Source organism: Acipenser ruthenus, chromosome 23, assembly GCF_902713425.1.
Source record: "Acipenser ruthenus chromosome 23, fAciRut3.2 maternal haplotype, whole genome shotgun sequence".
Taxonomy (NCBI): domain Eukaryota; kingdom Metazoa; phylum Chordata; class Actinopteri; order Acipenseriformes; family Acipenseridae; genus Acipenser; species Acipenser ruthenus.
Genome location: NC_081211.1, coordinates 9859043 through 9884432, shown reverse-complemented (window position 1 = coordinate 9884432; position 25390 = coordinate 9859043). Strand labels below are relative to the sequence as shown.

Sequence of the window (25390 nt, the reverse complement as noted above, 5' to 3'; positions counted from 1 at the left end):
CTGCTGTTGCACCCTTGAGCAAGGTACTTTACCTAGATTACTCCAGTAAAAACCCAACTGTATAAATGGGTAATTGTATGTAAAAATAATGTGAAATAATGTATAATGTGATATCTTGTAACAATTGTAAGTCGCCCTGGATAAGGGCGTCTGCTAAGAAATAAATAATAATAAAGCCTAGAAAGAAGGCGTCAGAGGCGACTTAATAGAGGTATTTCAAATTGTCAAGAGGTTAAACAAAGTAAGTGCTGAGAATTATTTTTCACAGGTCACAGAGAACAGGACCCTCTCTGTGACCACAATAAGACCTTTAGCTAGCTGCCTGGAGGAAGGGCGGTCCGTCTAGCCACGGATTCCCAGAGGTTTCATTTCCTCTACTAACCTGGTTCGGGTTGTTTTGTTTTTCCTCTCCTGAGTGCTAACGGACCATGAGCATAGGTGGGCCAAAAGGCCTTTTCTTGTTCTTAAGAAACAAATACAAACTACAAAAAATAAAAAGCGGAGAGAATCCTGGGTTTAGTTTCTGGCTCACAGCACAGCACAGCACAGCACAGCACAGCACAGCACAGCTGGAACACTGTGTACACATCTCTGCTCATTTGCATCTTGTTACAGTACAGCGCCCAAGAGCCAGGGACATGGGTGTGACTGTGTTTACATGAATAAACAGGCAGAGGCTGCTTCTTCACAATGCAGCAGTTGGCTGGAGTAAAACCTCTGGCATGTGTCATTCACACAGGATGCTGCTACCAGCTGACCAACACTGATGGAAAGCGATCAATGCACATTGTATTATGGGTCTAACAAAGTAAATTCAGCTCATAGTAAAACAGGATGCATTCAGTTGCAGATAAAAGAAAAGACGATGCATTCAGGATTTCAGTTTCTCTTTTAACATGCTGTCACTTTAACCAGGTTAAATAAAAGAAAACAAGAAAGCAAGGGATTCATATCATTACTGTACCGTTAACAAGATTTTTTCACGGCCCTCCAAAGCCAGTCTGTGTTTGCTTTCTTGTTGTTCCTGTCTTGGGTTAACAGCACGGATTGCTTTGGCATAGACTGAGGAAGCAGGAGAAGAGCTGTTTTTGGAATGCTGTTTTGTAAATTTTCAAATACTGTATCACAGTGCTGATTTGCTTTGTATAGTATACGTCCAGTACCACACTGTGGTGATTTAGACACGCTGCTGTATCTGACATTGTTCATTTATAATCTCCCTATATAACTAAAGCAACTGCAATGTAGTACAACGACTCCCTCTGAGGAAGGACATTTCTACATATCCGATGGACTCCTGGAACCAATTAAATGGGATTTGACAGGTTCTACTGTAACTGTCAATCCAACTGTCATTCAGGCTTTTTTGTTTCTTTCTATATTTTTGTATTCCGATTTCACAATCAGTTATTTATAGGAGGTATTTTTCCCTTCAGGATTAATACAATACAAAACCTGCCTTTCCCCTTTGTATAACTAGCAGGGGGAGGCTGGGGACTGAGAGGAGGCAGAAACAGAGGATGGAACATACGTTGAAGCACACCCATAACCGCAACATGTACATTTTATATAAACAAAGTTTAAACGTGTATATATTTAGTATTTTTTAGTGTTTAACACAGTAAAATAACATTTCGAAAATGTATATTTAATGTGCATGTAAAATATAATAGACGTTTAAGAACGCCATCCATTAGAATGTGCAATATCCTCCTAAAAGGTTGTTGTATCATAACTGATACTACGTTTCACCTTGTGGACTAAGGGGAATCGCCGTCATTATTAAATTATAAAATATTTAACTGCAGTTGTAAATTGTCATGTATAAAATAAATTCATTCCTCAAGGTCAAATATGTAATCACAAGTTATATAATTAAGCCTTGGGTACAATAAAGTTACAATACTAGTAGATGTTTGTATTTATTTATTTTGGAAATGAGGTGTATATCTCAATTATTATTATTATTATTATTATTATTATTATTATTATTATTATTATTATTATTATTATTATTATTTAGTAATTTGGCTGACTTTACTCAAGATGACTTAGAAGTATTAATCATAATTTGTGCTAAATAGTTAAATATAGATATGATGAATTTTGTATGTGTATAAAAAATAACAAACACACATAGGCTACAACTAGTAGTGATTCATTTTATTATTTATTTGTTTGGCAGACTTACACAAGGTTACGTACATAGAAAACTAAGAAGAACTGTAAGAAAAATAAAAAAATAAAATGATGGTGCACAAACTTGTAATCTGAGTTTCTGACAGCGTGAAGCAGCACTCTAGAAAGTACACAGCGTCTGGGTCATAGATATATAGCTATGGTCTGGAGGATGTAACTGGCGCCATTTTGGCTCACACAGAGTTCTTATCATGCACTAAGTAAGCGGGAATTTGGATCCAACATGGCACATACGGTCTTCAGTTTCATAACACTCAATGAGTTGAGAGACAACCCGTTTTCCTTGTTACAACAAACAAATCAGCCAGACTCGAGAGGTAAGGAATCATTTCATGACTTTTGATAGGCTGGTAACTCGACTCCTGTGCGCCACGCAGCTTGTTCATAGGGTGAATCAAAAGAACCGATTCAATGGGGACTCTGATCCGATTCCCACTGTTCACCTTAGTGAGTCGTTCAAAAAGAACGATTCGTTCGCGAACTGCACATCACTAGGGAGGACAGTGCATCCACCGACGAAGTGCCCGGAGCAGGTGCAGTTTGGACGGAGGCTCAGTTCAAGAAAAAGCAAACGTATAACCCCTGGCTTGTTATGCAAAATTCAAAGCTGGGCTGTACAACATGCAAAAAGGTAGGGAGAGGGTCTGAGAGCTGGGTTACTGCACTCACACTGCAGGTCTGAGAGCTGGGTTACTGCACTAACACTGCGGGTCTGAGAGCTGGGTTACTGCACTCACACTGCAGGTCTGAGAGCTGGGTTACTGCACTCACACTGCAGGTCTGAGAGCTGGGTTACTGCACTCACACTGCAGGTCTGAGAGCTGGGTTACTGCACTCACACTGCGGGTCTGAGAGCTGGGTTACTGCACTCACACTGCAGGTCTGAGAGCTGGGTTACTGCACTCACACTGCAGGTCTGAGAGCTGGGTTACTGCACTCACACTGCGGGTCTGAGCGTTGGGTTACTGCACTCGCACTGCGGGTCTGAGAGCTGGGTTACTGCACTCGCACTGCGGGTCTGAGAGCTGGGTTACTGCACTCGCACTGCGGGTCTGAGAGCTGGGTTACTGCACTCGCACTGCGGGTCTGAGAGCTGGGTTACTGCACTCGCACTGCGGGTCTGAGAGCTGGGTTACTGCACTCGCACTGCGGGTCTGAGAGCTGGGTTACTGCCCATCACTCACACTGCGGGTCTGAGAGCTGGGTTACTGCCCATCACTCACACTGCGGGTCTGAGAGCTGGGTTACTGACCATCACTCACACTGCGGGTCTGAGAGCTGGGTTACTGCCCATCACTCACACTGCGGGTCTGAGAGCTGGGTTACTGCCCATCACTCACACTGCAGGTCTGAGAGCTGGGTTACTGCACTCACACTGCGGGTCTGAGAGCTGGGTTACTGCACTCACACTGCAGGTCTGAGAGCTGGGTTACTGCACTCACACTGCAGGTCTGAGAGCTGGGTTACTGCACTCACACTGCAGGTCTGAGAGCTGGGTTACTGCACTCACACTGCGGGTCTGAGAGCTGGGTTACTGCACTCACACTGCAGGTCTGAGAGCTGGGTTACTGCACTCACACTGCAGGTCTGAGAGCTGGGTTACTGCACTCACACTGCGGGTCTGAGAGTTGGGTTACTGCACTCGCACTGCGGGTCTGAGAGCTGGGTTACTGCACTCGCACTGCGGGTCTGAGAGCTGGGTTACTGCACTCACACTGCGGGTCTGAGAGCTGGGTTACTGCACTCGCACTGCGGGTCTGAGAGCTGGGTTACTGCACTCGCACTGCGGGTCTGAGAGCTGGGTTACTGCCCATCACTCACACTGCGGGTCTGAGAGCTGGGTTACTGCCCATCACTCACACTGCGGGTCTGAGAGCTGGGTTACTGCCCATCACTCACACTGCGGGTCTGAGAGCTGGGTTACTGCCCATCACTCACACTGCGGGTCTGAGAGCTGGGTTACTGCCCATCACTCACACTGCAGGTCTGAGAGCTGGGTTACTGCACTCACACTGCGGGTCTGAGAGCTGGGTTACTGCACTCACACTGCAGGTCTGAGAGCTGGGTTACTGCACTCACACTGCAGGTCTGAGAGCTGGGTTACTGCACTCACACTGCAGGTCTGAGAGCTGGGTTACTGCACTCACACTGCGGGTCTGAGAGCTGGGTTACTGCACTCACACTGCAGGTCTGAGAGCTGGGTTACTGCACTCACACTGCAGGTCTGAGAGCTGGGTTACTGCACTCACACTGCGGGTCTGAGAGTTGGGTTACTGCACTCGCACTGCGGGTCTGAGAGCTGGGTTACTGCACTCGCACTGCGGGTCTGAGAGCTGGGTTACTGCACTCACACTGCGGGTCTGAGAGCTGGGTTACTGCACTCGCACTGCGGGTCTGAGAGCTGGGTTACTGCACTCGCACTGCGGGTCTGAGAGCTGGGTTACTGCACTCGCACTGCGGGTCTGAGAGCTGGGTTACTGCACTCGCACTGCGGGTCTGAGAGCTGGGTTACTGCCCATCACTCACACTGCGGGTCTGAGAGCTGGGTTACTGCCCATCACTCACACTGCGGGTCTGAGAGCTGGGTTACTGCCCATCACTCACACTGCGGGTCTGAGAGCTGGGTTACTGCCCATCACTCACACTGCGGGTCTGAGAGCTGGGTTACTGCCCATCACTCACACTGCAGGTCTGAGAGCTGGGTTACTGCACTCACACTGCGGGTCTGAGAGCTGGGTTACTGCACTCACACTGCAGGTCTGAGAGCTGGGTTACTGCACTCACACTGCAGGTCTGAGAGCTGGGTTACTGCACTCACACTGCAGGTCTGAGAGCTGGGTTACTGCACTCACACTGCGGGTCTGAGAGCTGGGTTACTGCACTCACACTGCAGGTCTGAGAGCTGGGTTACTGCACTCACACTGCAGGTCTGAGAGCTGGGTTACTGCACTCACACTGCGGGTCTGAGAGTTGGGTTACTGCCCATCACTCACACTGCGGGTCTGAGAGCTGGGTTACTGCCCATCACTCACACTGCGGGTCTGAGAGCTGGGTTACTGCCCATCACTCACACTGCGGGTCTGAGAGCTGGGTTACTGCACTCGCACTGCGGGTCTGAGAGCTGGGTTACTGCACTCGCACTGCGGGTCTGAGAGCTGGGTTACTGCACTCGCACTGCGGGTCTGAGAGCTGGGTTACTGCACTCGCACTGCGGGTCTGAGAGCTGGGTTACTGCACTCACACTGCAGGTCTGAGAGCTGGGTTACTGCACTCACACTGCAGGTCTGAGAGCTGGGTTACTGCACTCACACTGCAGGTCTGAGAGCTGGGTTACTGCACTCACACTGCAGGTCTGAGAGCTGGGTTACTGCACTCACACTGCGGGTCTGAGAGTTGGGTTACTGCACTCGCACTGCGGGTCTGAGAGCTGGGTTACTGCACTCGCACTGCGGGTCTGAGAGCTGGGTTACTGCACTCACACTGCGGGTCTGAGAGCTGGGTTACTGCACTCGCACTGCGGGTCTGAGAGCTGGGTTACTGCACTCGCACTGCGGGTCTGAGAGCTGGGTTACTGCCCATCACTCACACTGCGGGTCTGAGAGCTGGGTTACTGCCCATCACTCACACTGCGGGTCTGAGAGCTGGGTTACTGCCCATCACTCACACTGCAGGTCTGAGAGCTGGGTTACTGCACTCACACTGCGGGTCTGAGAGCTGGGTTACTGCACTCACACTGCGGGTCTGAGAGCTGGGTTACTGCACTCACACTGCAGGTCTGAGAGCTGGGTTACTGCCCATCACTCACACTGTGGGTCTGAGAGCTGGGTTACTGCCCATCACTTACACTGCAGGTCTGAGAGCTGGGTTACTGCACTCACACTGCAGGTCTGAGAGCTGGGTTACTGCCCATCACTCACACTGTGGGTCTGAGAGCTGGATTACTGCCCATCACTCACACTGCGGGTCTTGCTCTGATATTTCACTGTGAGCTCATGATCTCTACAGTGGTAGATCGTAGCTCTGTATTAATAACCCTGCTCAGGATTCCCTCAGGGATGATGTATTGACAGCTTATTGGGAGCACTGAATACAATAAAACAGTTTATGAGTTGTTGGGCGGCAGTATGAGGAATGTTTGTTCGATTGAAAGTCTAATAAGAAGCAAAGTGGAACTAGAGATCAATGCTTTAATTACACTGCACTGTAATGACCTCTCTGTGAATGTTACTGAGCTGCTAAGAAAGCATGTTAGTGGAGGGACAGCAGGAAATAACACTCACATTTGTTTATCTCTAGATTTGACTGCTTTCTGATCCTTTTAGAAACACAGACATGCACAAGATTAGTAAATTCAGTCCCCCTGAAGGGTTTGGAAAAACTATCTGGGGCAGAAATGTATCAATAAAAAAAAGAAACTCCCACAAGAAACAAAGAAGCCACAAGAAAGGATCTCCAGACACGCAATCTCTGTGCTGGCTGGCACACACACACACACACACACACACACACACGCACGCACACACACACACACGCTGTGGACAGCTACACTTTCCACCTCCGCTCTGATCCACTTTCTCTTAGAAACAAGAACATCGCTGTGGTAACAAAAGGAATTCCTCCCAACGAACTGGAAAACGACACAGTGTGGAGCTGTATTGTATCACAATGTGGAGCTGCATTGTATCACAATGTGGAGCTGTATTGTAACACAGTGTGGAGCTGTATTGTATCACAGTGTGGAGCTGTATTGTAACACAGTGTGGAGCTGTATTGTATCACAGTGTGGAGCTGTATTGTAACACAGTGTGGAGCTGTATTGTAACACAGTGTGGAGCTGTATTGTAACACAGTGTGGTATTGCAACACAGTGTGGAGCTGTATTGTAACACAGTGTGGAGCTGTATTGTAACACAGTGTGGAGCTGTATTGTATCACAGTGTGGAGCTGTATTGTAACACAGTGTGGAGCTGTATTGTATCACAGTGTGGAGCTGTATTGTAACACAGTGTGGAGCTGTATTGTATCACAGTGTGGAGCTGTATTGTAACACAGTGTGGTATTGTAACACAGTGTGGAGCTGTATTGTAACACAGTGTGGAGCTGTATTGTATCACAGTGTGGAGCTGTATTGTATCACAGTGTGGAGCTGTATTGTAACACAGTGTGGAGCTGTATTGTAATACAATGTGGAGCTGTATTGTAACACAGTGTGGAGCTGTATTGTATCACAGTGTGGAGCTGTATTGTAACACAGTGTGGAGCTGTATTGTAACACAGTGTGGAGCTGTATTGTAACACAGTGTGGAGCTGTATTGTATCACAATGTGGAGCTGTATTGTATCACAGTGTGGAGCTGTATTGTAACACAGTGTGGAGCTGTATTGTAACACAGTGTGGAGCTGTATTGTAACACAATGTGGAGCTGTATTGTAATACAATGTGGAGCTGTATTGTAACACAATGTGGAGCTGTATTGTATCACAGTGTGGAGCTGTATTGTAATACAATGTGGAGCTGTATTGTAACACAATGTGGAGCTGTATTGTATCACAGTGTGGAGCTGTATTGTAACACAGTGTGGAGCTGTATTGTATCACAGTGTGGAGCTGTATTGTAACACAGTGTGGAGCTGTATTGTAACACAGTGTGGAGCTGTATTGTAACACAATGTGGAGCTGTATTGTAACACAATGTGGAGCTGTATTGTAATACAATGTGGAGCTGTATTGTAACACAGTGTGGAGCTGTATTGTAACACAATGTGGAGCTGTATTGTAACACAATGTGGAGCTGTATTGTAATACAATGTGGAGCTGTATTGTAACACAGTGTGGAGCTGTATTGTAATACAATGTGGAGCTGTATTGTAATGTCTCATTCACAGAAACAGTTTTAAGGAGCTAATATACGGTCTGGAATGATACTGTATCCCAGTGTGGAATTATTTAGACCAAGGCCACGGTTCTGCTGAAACCTGCTCCATGCATTTCTTCTTTAGCTGTGTTTTTTAATTCACTGGATTATTGTATTGGTTGTGAGTCTTGCCTCGTTCCGGTTCTACAGATGACATCACAGCGCTCTTGGGAAGCCTGGTTGGTTTGGGATGGATGTTAAGATCTTGTTGTTGACCTATAAGACCCTTCATAGTTTAGCTCCTCAGCGCCTCTCAGTCATGTCTGAATAGCTTCCAGCTTGTTCTCTCTGCTCTGCTACAGCAGGGCTATTGACCATCCTGAAGTCTCGCTCGAAACTGTGGGAGGTACTGCACTGCATTGCATTATTATATATTAACCAATATAGTACAAGGGTCTACATTTATATTCTCTCACATACATAAACCCTTAGATTAGGCCCCCTATCTATATGTCCAGTCTCGCTGATGCTAACAGCCCTCAAATCAAACCCTGCCAGCTCTGCTGTCTTGCTGTCCCATTGTGACAAGAGATCAGCTTATGATACTGTGGAATGCACATGCAGGTTTTTCATTTGCATAACAAATAAATCAGCCCTGTGAATGACAGTGATTTGCACACCTTGTTTCTAATTGCTTGTCCGGCTCCTGGACTGTAGATCCTTCACTCAGCAGACCCCACACACAGGACTCTTCTCCTTGTAATGAGTCAGTGAGTTTAAATGAAGGCCCCCTTTGAAAAGTTCCCCATAGTACAAGCATAGCAAAGCTACTCAGCGCTGTGCGACTCCCAACTAAAGAGGAGCCCCTGTCACCAATGACACCCCCTCTAGAACTCTCTAGAACTCTCCCTTCTGCTTCGAGGCCAGAATGGAACCTCAATCAGGGATTAGCAGAGTAAATCTGCACGCGTTGTCATGTTGGTATCAAATGCTTTGTTGAGCTGTAACCACACACACACACACACACACACACACACACACACACACAGTGAAACATCCCATTCATAAGTGCTTCAGATTTCCAACTGAATATATCCTCATGTAAACATTTACAGAGACACAATATGCGATTCTTCCCATTGACAGAGAGAGCAAGATGCCTTGCCTTCAATTCAAAGTCACATTAACCTGGACTCTGTATCAATGAAGGGGATTCCTGTGCTACACCTGCTCAGTTCCATCAACCCCTGGAAACAAGGATGGGGTGATGCAATCCAGGGCCATTCATCAGTGTTGTATCTACCTGCTGACAAAATCATCAGGGTGCAGTTAAAAGCACAAGATGGGATACATTGCGATAGACCACACACCTACAGCTGCTGTGAATTCTTCTACAAACAGAAGAAAATATCTGTGAAACATCAGATAAGAATTCATATCCCTTGTGTGATCAAGCTGTAGGTTTTCATTTACCTTGTAACTCCCATCAGGACAGCACTGAGTAACTGAGACTGAGGAACAAACCTGAACCCACTCTGGGGGATTAGCAGCCTGGCCAGGGAATTCACACACTGGCAGGACGGTCGAGCGCGGACATCCCCAGACCAGGACGTTGACACAGACAAGTACTGCGGGTTGAAGAGCTGTGCGCCTATTTATTAAATAAAAATAAACAAAACACTTTTACAAACCACAGCTTACAGAGCCAAAATAAAAGTTTAAACAAAAACAAGCACAAAATACCTTCACCAACAAGTATCGTGCTCGTCCTTCCAGCACGAGTAGCAATTGTTTATCTATTTCTTTTAAATCTTTATCTTCTTCTGTCTCTCACCCGTTCCTCCTCTCTGCTGTGCTTTTATACACGTGGCCATCTCTAAATTAGCAATCACTTAATCAATTCGGAGACGGACACATTCTGCACGCCTTTCCAGGGATGGTGCTTTTATCCCATCCACGCTGCCAAACAACACTAACATCATTCGTTTTAAATCAACACAAAACAATCCATTTCAATCATAGCAGCTTTACCAGCAGGGCTCTGCTACATGCTCGTTTTACCTGAACACAAAACAATCCATTTCAATCCTAACACTACAACAACAAACCATTCCTTTTTAAATAAACACAAAATAACACATTAACCATATTTACACGCAGGGCTCTTCTGCCCTGCTACACACACTCACACTCACTCTCACACTCACACACACAGATTTAATAAACAAAACAGGCCCGACGCAAGAGTACCAACAAGGGTAATCCTAGCGGCAGATTTAATAAAGAAAACAAGGTGAGCGCTAGCCTCACTAAAAGAGACGTCTCACTCCAGGAACCTACTACACTGTGGAACCTCTCTATACTTGCTTGGGATCAAATCCCCTAAACTGACCTAGTGAAGTCCCGGCATCCTCCTGGCGACTATGGCCTCTTTCTGATGGCCTCGGCTGGGCAATGCCTTCACAAGCACCGTCTTGCAGTGGAAGGGTTTCATGTCGTAGTTCTCTCCATGGAGCGGATGTGCTCCTCCTCGATGTCAATGCCTTCACAAGCACCGTCTTGCAATGGAAGGGTTTCGTGTCGTAGTTCTCTCCATGGAGCGGATGCGCTCCTCCTCGATGTTCCTCCTCGATGTCAATGCCTTCACAAGCACCGTCTTGCAATGGAAGGGTTTCGTGTCGTAGTTCTCTCCATGGAGCGGACGCGCTCCTCCTCGATGTTCCTCCTCGATGTTCCTTCTCGATGTCAATGCCTTCACAAACACCGTCTTGCAGTGGAAGGGTTTCATGTCGTAGTTCTCTCCATGGAGCGGACACGCTCCTCCTCGATGTTCCTCCTCGATGTCAATGTCTTCACAAGCACCGTCTTGCAGTGGAAGGGTTTCGTCCCTTTTTGTCCAGTGGGGACAACAAATAGTGTTACTCTCATCATTCAGTATCAAGAGGAACCGTACTTCCTTGCACCAATAGGTACCACAATGAGCGTTACACTGACAGGAAACAAACATTTTTCAGAGCTCAAGATCAGAATCTCAGGATGATGATGATGATGAAGATGAATGATGACTCGAAAGATTTCCAAAATATAATAAAGTCTGGAGAATTCTCAGCTAGCTGACTTCATCTTTCAAAATACTGCTTGTCTCAACTAATCGTGTAGCACTGACAGTTAACACAACACGAAGGTTGTAGTTTCAAATCCCAAGCATGCCAAACCTTTTTTTATTTTTATATTATTTAATATTAAAAAAAGATATTTTTTGCAGGCAAATGTTCCATTTTAAAACAGAAACAAATAATTTAATATAAATGACATAGACGTCACAATAAGTGTGTTCCCCAAGTATATTCCATGTTGACAAAACAAGTTCATTGTCATTAAAATCGGATGTCCTTTAATATACATATGCGTGGATAGAAGTGCCTGGGGTCTGCAAAAAAATACGTTGGGAGAAAAAGGAGGAGGAGAAGGACATTTTCACTTTACTTTGGCAACTTATTTCTCTTACTGTATGACAGGAATGGACTTATTTTTTATTCTTGTTTCTACATTTCACCTAAGAATGTTGGGAACTACACATTAAAAGTGAAATGGTGCTTTTTGCTGATTTGCTTTTGCTGCTCCAATCCTCTGAACACACGTAAACTATCCTTGCTGTATAGAGTCTGGCTTCACTGATAGCTTGGCATGAGCAACTACCGTCCCTCTGACTCTATGGATCTCTTTAATGAACACAGACTGTGCTCCTGCAAGGTGCTTCTGAGAACCCTGTGCTTCTTTCTGTTTGTATTCTATTCCTGTCTGGGGGTGGATTCGTGGATTGCTGCCCTGCCCTGCCCCCTGTAGTCCTGACAGTCACCACTGACCAAGACGAATGAGGAGGGAAGCTGCTAATCGCTACATAAACCATTCCTCTTAATGCTGCATTTATTTATACCACCAACACAAATACAGATATTTACCGACCCTCCCAAAACTGCTCTTAATGCTTCATACAGTCTAATCCCTCATTTAGCATCGGGATGGCCAAGACTCCACAGTGACCCTTTGCAGAGCTCCTCTACATCTCTTTGTATTGCTCATTAGAGACTGCATTGCAAGCAGAGTGACACCATGAATGTTATATCGATTCACTGCCAATACAGAACTGAGAAATCCTACAGGAAACCTAACAAACTCAGTTTCTATTTCTAAATGTAGCATTGCTGAGTGATAGTTATTAATACAGAATGGTTGATATAATGTTCTTCTTCATTTTAACCTCAAAGATGTCTTTGTCACTGTTGGCTCCTAGACAGGTGTCACAGGTGTTTTCTTGTTTTGTTTTTACTTTTTTCTTTATAAAATGCTGGTGAATTTGGAGCTTGTGAGATGTGAAGACAATTACACCAGCTACCGAGTGCAGGATTTATTACAAATCTGACATCGCAGACAGACCCAGCTGACATACTGTACTGCAGAATCACCTACACTGTGCCTGCCTCATCACAGACAGACCCAGCTGACATACTGTACTGCAGAATCACCTGCACTGTGCCTGCCTCATCACAGACAGACCCAGCTGACATACTGTACTGCAGAATCACCTACACTGTGCCTGCCTCATCACAGACAGAGACCCAGCTGACATACTGTACTGCAGAATCACCTACACTGTGTCTGCCTCATCACAGACAGAGACCCAGCTGACATACTGTACTGCAGAATCACCTACACTGTGCCTGCCTCATTCCCCATCTCAATAAAGCGCAGTCTCCTTTAGAAAAGTTAAACAGTAAATCTGCACAGTAATGTTGCAGTTTTCCCCTATGCTATCTCCTTCTTTTACTGTGGGTCACTAATCTCACAGGACTCTGTGCTCCATGCAGGTATGCTGTGCTGGTCCCAAGACTCTGTGCTCCATGCAGGCATGCTGTGCTGGTCCCAGGAGTCTGTGCTCCATGCAGGCATGCTGTGCTGGTCCCTGGATTCTGTGCTTCATGCAGACATGCTGTGCTGGTCCCTGGACTCTGTGCTCCATGCAGGCAGGCTGTGCTGGTCCCAAGACTCTGTGCTCCACGCAGGCAGGCTGTGCTGGTCCCTGGAGTCTGTGCTCCATGCAGGCAGGCTGTGCTGGTCCCAAGACTCCGTGCTCCATGCAGGCACGCTGTGCTGGTCCCAGGAGTCTGTGCTCCTGCTCTGGACAGGCTGGCTCAGAGAGCTCCTTCGCTTTTCTTCCTCTGCGCAGTCTCAGAGCTGGCTGGCCCTGGGCTCCAGCTCACACAGTTCGCTCTGTTACTCCACTTCATACATACTGGATCTACAGCTGCTTTTGCACAGGTTTATTTAATGAAATGTGATTCTGTAACGCTGCCTTTAAAACCTGATCTCTCTCTCTCACCTCTTCCTTGCTCTTTGAACCCCTTCACTCCTCCGCTGCTCTAACTGTAAACCCGGCTCTAACGGAGACCTCTTCCACCATGCCCTCTGAGCACAGTGTGTCACCAGGACCTCTGAGTTGAGGGTCAGGCTGGGAAATGGAAAGTCTGACCATGACTTTCAGCCTCTTTCTCACCAGCCAATTTCTCTCGTGTCAGCTGTAAAGTTCCTGTTTAAGCAGTCACTTCAATGGCTCTGATAGCATCTTCAGAATGGACTGGTGCTGAGAGGTATCAGCTCTGACTGCTTAGTGTAAAACACAAAGCGAGGTCAGCGATACGATTGATCTGCATGCTGATCAGAGTCAGAAGCTGCCTCTCTCTCCCGCCACAGGCCGTGCGATTGTTCTTATCAGCTGCCAGCTGTCAGCATTCTTAAATAGACAGCACTCTGAATGGCAGCGTGTAACATGAGCTGGCCACCTCATTGAGAAATGCACAGACCCATCACTGCTTCCTCACTGTGCTGTTCAGTTCTTACACACCACGAGATAAATTTGCTAGCTTAGATGATAAGACTGCCTGTTTTATGATTATCTCCATTATTTATTATTTGTTTATTTAGCAGACGCCTTTATCCAAGGCGACTTACAGAGACTAGGGTGTGTGAACTATGCATCAGCTGCAGAGTCACTTACAACTATGTCTCACCCGAAAGACGGAGCACAAGGAGGTTAAGTGATTTGCTCAGGGTCACACAATGAGTCAGTGGCTGAGGTGGGATTTGAACCGGGGACCTCCTGGTTATAAGCCCTTTTCTTTAACCACTGGACCACACAGCCTCCTGTTCTGACCTGATTTGCCCCTTTTCACTTTTTTTAAATCTAAAACAAACTACACAACCTTTGATTGCTTGCATTGCCTAATTATGTATCCCTGAAGGGAGGGCTTATATGTAGGGTCTGTAAGCTGACATTAGGGGGGGCCGCTGGCTGCAGCCCTGCCTTGAAGCACTTTCTCGACAGCATATGCACAAGCTGGGTCGACACTTTTCAGCCGCCCTTTCTTAAAAGAGCTTGTGTATTTTAAGGGTGGAGAAAGACTAAATAAATAAATAGTACTGATCCTGTGAATGGAATCCCTTCTTGTTGCAGAGGAAATCAGGAGGCTGTGCTGCTGCTGGGGTGTTATATTTAGCAATCTCCAGAGACTCGCTCAGTTCCTGATGAGCCGACAGCCCCGTTTAGGACAGAACAGAATGACCTCAGTGCGAGGGAAGCCACAGCACTGTAGATAACATCTCATTCACCTGCCTGTGAGAGACACGCCCGGCACACAGCACTGCACACAGCACTGCACACAGCACCTCACAGCCCTGCACACAGCACCTCACAGCATTGCACACAGCCCCGCACACAGCCCCGCACACAGCATTGCACACAGCCCTGCACACAGCATTGCACACAGCCCCGCACACAGCATTGCACACAGCATTGCACACAGCATTTTACACAGCCCCGCACACAGCATTTTACACAGCCCCGCACACAGCATTGTAAACAGCCCCGCACACAGCATTGCACACAGCCCCGCACACAGCCCTGCACACAGCATTGCACACAGCATTGCACACAGCCCCGCACACAGCATTGCACACAGCCCCGCACACAGCATTGCACACAGCACTGCACACAGCCCCGCACACAGCATTGCACACAGCCCCGCACACAGCATTGTACACAGCCCTGCACACAGCATTGCACACAGCATTGCACACAGCATTGCACACAGCCCCGCACACAGCACTGCACACAGCCCTGCACACAGCATTGCACACAGCCCTGCACACAGCATTGCACACACACAGCCCTGCACACAGCCCCGCAAACAGCATTGCACACAGCCCTGCACACAGCATTGCACACAGCATTGCACACACACAGCCCCGCACACAGCATTGCACACAGCATTGCACACAGCCCTGCACACAGCATTGCACACAGCCCCGCACACAGCATTGCACACAGCCCCGCACACAGCATTGCACACAGCCCTGCACACAGCATTGCACACAGCCCTGCACACAGCCCTGCACACAGCCCTGCACACAGCATTGCACACAGCCCTGCACACAGCCCTGCACACAGCCCCACACACAGCATTGCACACAGCCCCGCACACAGCCCTGCACACAGCCCTGCACACAGCCCCGCACACAGCATTGCACACAGCCCCGCACACAGCATTGCACACAGCCCTGCACACAGCATTGCACACAGCATTGCACACAGCCCTGCACACAGCATTGCACACAGCATTGCACACAGCCCTGCACACAGCATTGCACACAGCATTGCACACAGCCCCGAACACAGCTCTCCAAACAGCCCTGCACACAGCATTGCACACATTGCACACAGCCCCGAACACAGCTCTCCAAACAGCCCTGCACACAGCATCCCTGCAGCATGCACAGACCCCTCACAGTGTCCATTATTACAGCATCCCTGCAGTGTGCACAGACCCCTCACAGTCTCCATTATTACAGCATCCCTGCAGCGTGCAGACCCCTCACAGTGTCCATTATTACAGCATCCCTGCAGCATGCACAGACCCCTCACAGTGTCCATTATTACAGCATTCCTGCAGCGTGCACAGACCCCTCACAGTGTCCATTATTACAGCATCCCTGCAGCGTGCACAGACCCCTCACAGTGTCCATTATTACAGCATCCCTGCAGCGTGCACAGACCCCTCACAGTGTCCATTATTACAGCATCCCTGCAGCGTGCACAGACCCCTCACAGTGTCCATTATTACAGCATCCCTGCAGTGTGCACAGACCCCTCAGTGTCCATTATTACAGCATCCCTGCAGCGTGCACAGACCCCTCACAGTGTCCATTATTACAGCATCCCTGCAGCGTGCAGACCCCTCACAGTGTCCATTATTACAGCATCCCTGCAGCGTGCACAGGCCCCTCAGTGTCCATTATTACAGCATCCCTGCAGTGTGCACAGACCCCTCACAGTGTCCATTATTACAGCATCCCTGCAGCATGCACAGACCCCTCACAGTGTCCATTATTACAGCATCCCTGCAGCGTGCAGACCCCTCACAGTGTCCATTATTACAGCATCACTGCAGTGTGCACAGGCCCCTCAGTGTCCATTATTACAGCATCCCTGCAGTGTGCACAGACCCCTCACAGTGTCCATTATTACAGCATCCCTGCAGCGTGCACAGACCCCTCACAGTGTCCATTATGACAGCATCCCTGCAGCGTGCACAGACCCCTCACAGTGTCCATTATTACAGCATCCCTGCAGCGTGCACAGACCCCTCAGTGTCCATTATTACAGTGTTCCCTGCAGTGTTCTTTCCTCATCATTCGCAAACTACAAATGATTAAGTATCAATCATTGACAATAAGACTGCGTCTCCTGGTAGTGTGATCTTCTCAGAACCTATTCTATAATCTTTCATCTGTAATTATCTATCTTTCCTTTGTTTTTGATTTTCACTTCACTAAGAGCCGACTCTTCTAGTGTCCAGTAATTCAGCAGTAATTCAAAGCAATTAACTTCCCTCTCAGTTCAAGCCCTTGCACCCGTATTGTGCGTGTCTCTTGAATACGAGTCACTGAACTGCTGAATTATTGGACAGTGCGAGGATCTACACACCCCTAGTTCCATGTGTATCCTCCACCTCAAGGCTGGTCCGTGCTCAACACACCAGCCTGTCATTGCATGTGGTTTCTTCTGTGTATCCTGGTATAGCGAGAACACCTGCATTACTATTTTGGCTTCACTGCAATGTCTGGTATAAAGAAGAAGCAGGCAATGCAGAACAGCAGACAGGATTTCTGATGCTGCAGAGAAACAGCTTGGGATTAGGAAGCAGCAGTAACATTCACAAGTTGTTTTTCTCCTTGTATAACATGGAGTCAGACTCACTCTGCACTGGAGCAACCAGAGTAAACACTGGTCACAGGCCACAGTTTAGAAAGATGATGGAAACAGAAAATGATAAACAAGTGATTCTGAACAACAGCAAAAAAAAAAAAAAAATAGTTAAGAATTGTCCCAAAACATTTCACATATACCAAAATGTCTGAGTTATCCGAAAGTGACCATCCCTATAAAGACGTGATAGCTACACAAGAGGCCAACAAAAATAACCTGATTCTTTCCATGTTCTGACTGCAGCTCTCTCCACAATCCGTGTTTGAATGCTGCTGGATCAATACCATGCAGCTCTCTCCACAATCAGTGTTTGAATGCTGCTGGATCAATACCCTGCAGCTCTCTCCACAATCACTGTTTGAATGCTGCTGCAGCTCTCCTCAAGTTTGGTCCTGTGTCGGCAGTCACCCTAGTTTTCCTCCCTCCTTTATTCAAGCTAGCGTGACTCCCACTAACTGGGATATTTCAAGCCTGTACCTGCTGTGTTTACTTCTAGTTTAGTAACTTTACCAGGTCAGTTCTTTTTCTGAGTAATTTAACCCCTTAAGGTACACAAGGAATTGGGCACTTGTTGTTCAAACAGTTTCTTCTTAAAATACATTCGAGAGTGGCTCAAGTATGACGAGGAGGAAACTGCCCATTTGGATGAGCAGATCCACCTGTGAGTACATCTGAAACCCTGTTTCGTGCACCTCATTGCAAAGATAAGAAAGTCAGCATCATGGCGTGTGTGGAGCACACATGTCTCTTGTACCTTAAAGGGTTCAGATCTCCCTGAACTGAGAGCTGAAAGTATCCAGCCTCTGACTCAGCTCCGCTCCATCCTGCGCTTCACTGCTGCTCTCAATTGCAATTATTTGATGTTTTGTTAATTAGGCTGATTAGGGACTCATTAAGTGGAACTGATCTATCAAGTTTTATAACACTGATATTTGGACTTGCTTCACTTGGTGTCATTTTGTCATAAACTTCCTCTTCAGTTTTGGAGAATTCTTAAATCTCAAATGAAAAATACCTGTACCAACCACCCACTCCCATCAGTATTGTATAGTGCTGCAGTATACTTCAGGAAACAGTCCTATAGTATGCGTATATGGGTGTACAGGGTGCCTCTGTGAGCACAGACCTGGTCAAAGGGAGACTCTGTGAGCACAGACCTGGTCAAAGGGAGACTGTGAGCACAGACCTGGTCAAAGGGAGACTGTGAGCACAGACCTGGTCAAAGGGAGACTCTGTGAGCACAGACCTGGTCAAAGGGAGACTCTGTGAGCACAGACCTGGTCAAAGGGGGAGACTGTGAGCACAGACCTGGTCAAAGGGAGACTCTGTGAGCACAGATCTGGTCAAAGGGAGACTCTGTGAGCACAGACCTGGTCAAAGGGAGACTCTGTGAGCACAGACCTGGTCAAAGGGAGACTGTGAGCACAGACCTGGTCAAAGGGAGACTCTGTGAGCACAGATCTGGTCAAAGGGAGACTCTGTGAGCACAGACCTGGTCAAAGGGAGACTCTGTGAGCACAGATCTGGTCAAAGGGAGACTGTGAGCACAGACCTAGTCAAAGGGAGACTCTGTGAGCACAGACCTGGTCAAAGGGAGACTCTGTGAGCACAGACCTGGTCAAAGGGAGACTCTGTGAGCACAGACCTGGTCAAAGGGAGACTCTGTGAGCACAGATCTGGTCAAAGGGAGACTCTGTGAGCACATATCTGGTCAAAGGGAGACTCTGTGAGCACAGACCTAGTCAAAGGGAGACTCTGTGAGCACAGATCTGGTCAAAGGGAGACTCTGTGAGCACAGACCTGGTCAAAGGGAGACTCTGTGAGCACAGACCTGGTCAAAGGGAGACTCTGTGAGCACAGACTTGGTCAAAGGAAGACTCTGTGAGCACAGACCTGGTCAAAGGGAGACTCTGTGAGCACAGATCTGGTCAAAGGGAGACTCTGTGAGCACAGACCTGGTCAAAGGGAGACTCTGTGAGCACAGACCTGGTCAAAGGGAGACTCTGTGAGCACAGACCTGGTCAAAGGGAGACTGTGAGCACAGACCTGGTCAAAGGGAGACTCTGTGAGCACAGACCTGATCAAAGGGAGACTCTGTGAGCACAGATCTGGTCAAAGGGAGACTCTGTGAGCACAGACCTGGTCAAAGGGAGACTCTGTGAGCACAGACCTGGTCAAAGGGAGACTCTGTGAGCACAGATCTGGTCAAAGGGAGACTCTGTGAGCACAGACCTGGTCAAAGGGAGACTCTGTGAGCACAGACCTGGTCAAAGTCTGTGCTCACAGTACCGAACCGTCCACTAAATAATATATGGGACTACCCGCTGCTCCAGGGGCTGTACTAACGAGAACAAAAAATGGGATTGGATCCGAATTCACTGGAGTCGTAGAATGTGAAGGTGTTGTACTAAGAGGATATGGATCAGACTCCACTGATCTCTAATCTTGATCCAATTCTGGAGCGATACGCGGCGTAACTAGGGAAACTGACCAATGAGAAGCGAGCATGTCTGTGTGCAGCGAACTTTCAATACCTGGGCTGGCAGATTTATATACAGCCTGAGATCACAGTAATGTTACGAAGAAATGGCAAATACTAAATAAAAATAATATGAAAACATGTCGATTATATGCCACTCTTAAAAATGTAAGTGGGCACATTATTTAAAAAAAAAAAAAAAAAATCTTTAGATATATTTTTGTATTATTTTTTTTTTTTTTTAAATGTTCCTAGCTGATTTTCACTGAGGCCGTCTCCTCGGCTGCTTCAGTGTACTCTACGTCTCTGCATGCATGTCTCCAGTCATATGTGGTTTCACAATCACCTAGCATTCAGTTCTAGCCAACATTGTAGATATTTACTGCCATAGCCTTATCTTTACGCCTATTGATTCACCCCACTGCCACTGTACTTTATGCATCCATGCATCCCTTCATGTGATGTCACTGGGTGGTGTGAACAAATCTCATTCATCCACAAATATATAAGTAAAAAATATTTTCATAACTACAAATATTGAATTATCTAGGTAGTCTCTGTATCGTTGGTGTCACAGCCGCAGTCGGTTACATTTCTGTTTCAAGGTGAGTTATAGTCTTTCGTTAATGAACCCTCCTTTTCCAAGTGCAAATTAACTCCTGGTAAATTATGACAATTAACACGGATTTGCTTTTAAATTGCCACACAAACAAAAGAAATAGTCACAAGAAGCCCTGCTCGTTAAAATATTAACATTATTTCATAAATCAACATAATTTCGGAAATCACGTTAGCATGATTATTTAATAACGAGATAGGCATAACAACCTCTTGGAAATGCCAATACAGAGAAGACATTTAAAATAGTACAAATGCATTGCATTTGGAAATAAAAAAATAAAATAAGGCAGCTTTATTAACTTTCTACTGTGCTGGAGCTGCGGTGTCCCTGCTCCTCGGTAAAACTGTGATAGCCACTGAGGGTACCGTGCTCTCTCCTGTTTATTCATTTGTTTTACATATACTGTATATGTATATTATCTCAGCCATAACTCCGGTAAAATATAGTATACTTGTACACTCACTGTACAATCACTGTATACCGCTGGCGCCATTCTAGTAAAGTATAAAGCAAATACCCCGCTCTGATTGGTTTATCTGTCATGTCACTGATCTTGCAAGCAACTAATGCGCGATTTAAAAAGAAAAATGGAGTGTCACGAATCTTACAGCATGAACCAATCACGATTGGATTCACTGGTTACTATAGCTACCGCTTCAACTGAGTAGACCTGTACTAAACGGGAAGTAAACTGAGCTGGTTTATCAGTCTGTCTGTACAAAGTAACCAAAGATTTCTATATAGAAGATCTTTGAATTAACTGCTTAAGACTAAATCTTTAGAAGCGGCCGGTAGTGCCGCAGGCTTTGGAACATCACAGTTCGGTAATCCAGTTTTGCAACATTACAGTTCGGTAGTCCAGTTTTGCAACATTACAGTTCGGTAATCCAGCTTTGCAACATTACAGTTCGGTAGTCCAGCTTTGCAACATTACAGTTCGGTAGTCCGGACCCCATTTTCGGTAGAGTCCTGGGCACCCGGACTACCGATTTGTCCACCCCTGCTACACCACTGCTGCAGAGGGGGTTAGAGAGCCTTCCCCCTCCTCTGATATAATGATTAGTACTGCTTTAATACTGGTGATTTTTTTAAAAATTGTTTTCAACAGGATTAGAGAGAGGGGGTTAGAGAGAGAGAGGAGGAGAGGGGACAGTGAGAGAGGGGGTTAGAGAGAGGGGGAGAGGGGGACAGTGAGAGAGGGGGTTAGAGAGAGAGGGGGTTAGAGGGGGACAGTGAGAGAGGGGGTTAGAGAGAGGGGGAGAGGGGGACAGTGAGAGAGGGAGAGAGAGAGCACTTCAGTCTGTGTGGAAATCCAGATGAATTAATCTTTCTAGGAACTGCCCAACTGTACATGAAAATATTGACTTTACATTAAGAGACGCTTTCAGTGCTCAGACATCCTGTGAAATGTTTGCCACGGGGTCCGGAGGGCTACAGGAAAAATAAACAGTCACTTGAGAGCACAGCAGCTCCTGGGCTCACTGCACTGAGCTCTCCGTCAGAGAGGGGAGAGGGCTGGCAGTGGGGCACCGGACACACAGATACTGACAGAGAGTACTGAGAACACTGAGAGCATGCAGTGCAGTGGGACCTGTCATATCCCATTTCATTGGTTCCAGGGGCCATTATGACACGCTGCAGAAAGCAACGTATTTTGAGTTTACTGGAAATAAAAGAAGCTATGGAGTCTCAATGAATGGTTTCTCTGAAAATGAGAAGAAAAAATGAAAGTGCTGTGGATGCCATGAACAACACAACCACAGGAAAGGCAATTTTAACTTCATGAACAAAAGAAAAAACATATTTTGTCTTTGCAGAATTTAATGGAGCCCACTGGAAATACTGGGTTCAGCAGTTACAAAACTGAAAACTCTGAGAAATCTGAATTCCAAAGTAGCAGTAATAGTTGGCAACGATTTTGTATCTGTGATGAAACAAACTAAAACACCTGTACATCAGGAGATGAATTCAGCTTGTAGAGAAAGAGTGGAAAAAAACAGGCAGAAGCTAGTTTTATAACTTCAAGTGTAGCTTGTTATAGTTGTACTCTTAGTATGTTACTTAAATTTACTAGCAAATGTGTTCCAAACTGCACTGAAAGGAACATTTCCTTAAAGTATGTTATACATGAGGTGAGGTGGGGTCACTGGGAACCTTTTGTGTATCTTGAAGAATTTAGTGAACCCGTCAAGCTACAAGGCTACATCCGCCCCTGTTAATCACTGACTGATTGAGTGTGTTCACTGTTAAATAAAACCAAAATCCTACACAGTATATTCTACTTTGTTGTGTGTGTTTTGTGTGACGGGGAGGGGGCAAGTAGATTTTTAAGAAGGGCAAGTAGATTTTTCTAGCATTTTGTCCCTTGGACAAGAAGTTTTTTAAAAAAATTGCACACCCCTGAAAGTTATTGATGCACATCCCCAGAGAGCATATAGTGCCTATAAATAAATGTGTGGGGTGCTCTATCACCCAGAGTCGGAGCCTATGTGACACGTAAATATGTGTAATTGTATTCAGTCTTCCTACATATTTTAAATATTTTTATTTGGTTCTTGGTGCATCTAAATAAAAAATAATTACTTGAACAAGATCTCATTTTGATAGGAGCAGCTGCTTTATGATCGCACTTTTAATTTAAATATTGCACAGTTAACAACCTCAATGTTTTATACAAATATTGCATCCTGGTGTACTTCTACACTTCCATTTGATCCTGTAACTGTATTGCAATTGTTAATGTGGACAGCGATACTGCTTCTGGCTGTCTTAACAGTGTAGCCCACATACAAGAATAAAAATACAATAACACACTAACACACTAACACAATACCACAATCACACACTAACACAATAACACAATACCACACTAACACACTCACACAATAACACAATACCACACAAACACAATAACACCATACCACACAAACACACTCACACAATAACACAATACCACACAAACACACTCACACAATAACACCATACCACACAAACACACTCACACAATAACACCATACCACACAAACACACTCACACAATAACACAATACCACACAAACACACTCACACAATAGGCATGTTTGCACGTGCGCTGTGACTTTTCTTTCCTCTGTTTCGGGACATGTTTCGATTGTGCTTATACAACATTCCTAACACATTTGAACTGGAACTATTTTTCTGGCAGCTTACACTGTTTAAATGCTCATTACTTATTACAGTTAAAGCTCCAGAACCACAGAAAATGAAACCCTTTTCCAACATCGGGGCATTACAAATGAACAGTGTCAGGTACAGCAGTGTGGTGCTGCACATATACTATACAAATCAGTGAACAAAACAAAACATGTATACACTATTTTCCAAGAAAAGATGTACTTTCTTAATCCAGTAATGGGACAGGTTTCTTGCACTGTAAGTGCGTGTTATCCTGAGACAGAAATGCAGTTTAAAACTACAACAACAATAACAACAACAAGAAAGCACACACACACAGACTGGCTTTGGAGGTCGCGAAAAAAAAAATCTTGTTTCAGCTTTTTAACGGTACAGTAATTATATGAATCCCTTGGGATTATGGAGCTAGGTAGTGTAATACCACTGCCTCCAGCTCTATGCAATAACACTGCCTCCTGCTCTATGTAATAACACTGCCTCCTGCTCTATGTAATAACACTGGCTCCTACTCTATGCAATAACACTGCTCTATGTTATAACACTGGCTCCTCTGCTCTATGTAATAACACTGCCTCCTGCTCTATGTAACAACACTGCCTCCTGCTCTATGTAATAACACTGTCTCCTGCTCTATGTTATAACACTGCCTCCTGCTCTATGTAATAACACTGCCTCCTGCGCTATGTAATAACACTGCCTCCTGCTTGATGTAATAACACTGCTTCCTGCTCTATGTAATAACACTGGCTCCTACTCTATGTAATAACACTGCCTCCTGCTCTATGTTATAACACTGGCTGCTGCTGCTTTCACCGCTAACTCGTACTCAAACCATATAAAAGACATGGGCATACACGTTCACCTCCAGTAACACTTGACAAACCAGCGCTGTGTCTCCCAACAACACCCTGGACCTGCTGCTGTACCTGCTCTCAAGCTGATCTACAGCAATATGGATCTCAGCATGAACATTTCACAAATCACTGGATACATTCAAAGGTAGGCTGCTTTTCCAATTACAGTGCAATAGACAATCATATTGCTGGTGCTAATCAGAGGTAAGAAGTGGCTTGTGAAGCCTGGGTTAGCCCTCCTTTAATAGCCCTAGTTAAAGTACCTGCAGAGATGTGTAAAGCATGCCTGTGCAATGCTGACAGAGGCCTGTGGGAAAGGGCTGGGAAACCCTTCCAAGCAGCAGGGAGCCTACCTGTTCCTCAGCTGGGTCGCGCTGCCTACACTCCCAGTGCTGGTCACTGTGTCTCCTTGTCTCCTAGTCCCTGTGTTTCCTAGTCCGAGGGTCTCCTTGTCTCCTAGTCCCCGTGTCTCCTATTCCCAGGGTCTCCTTGTCCCAGAGTCTCTTGTCTCAGTTTATTCCAGGGTGTGGTGTTTTAGTTGCCGTTGCTGAGCATATCAATGTCCTTGAGTGGGAACCTGTTTAACACACGAGAGATAAGCTGTGAGTGACCTCCTCATCTGTAGAGGGGCTCCCTATTGTAAAATGTCAAAGATTGGACCCGTACGCAGGGTCCTCCTTTTGTACAAGATCAAGGTAAGGTAAGCTGGTTGTAATTGATTCGTAATTTCCTCTTTGCTGTCAAAGGTAATAAGCATGACTTACAATACAGAACACAGGCTTGCTTTACATGCAAACCACCTTTTGTCACGCTGTTTTGGTAGAACATTTCAGGCAATTTGGGTTTACATGTGGTTTCCTTATAGGGAGAGAAATTCTCCTTCAAAAC

General features: G+C 46.1%; 1 protein-coding gene across 3 annotated transcripts in view; it reads right to left on the bottom strand.

Annotated features, from left to right (window-relative positions):
• The window catches only part of LOC117413696 (transcription factor HIVEP3-like), a 140234-nt gene that overhangs the window by 74240 nt on the left and 40604 nt on the right, over window positions 1–25390 (bottom strand). The window contains exons 2-3 of one of the 3 annotated variants that reach the window (XM_058997743.1): window positions 24856–25079; window positions 965–1062 (exon numbers count right to left, since the gene is read on the bottom strand). The exons of 1 other annotated variant lie outside the window; for it this stretch is intronic. The gene's annotated coding sequence lies outside the window, so the exon portion shown is untranslated. The remainder of the gene's footprint in view (window positions 1–964; window positions 1063–24855; window positions 25080–25390) is intronic. One more of the 3 variants, XM_058997742.1, reaches the window with a different exon arrangement.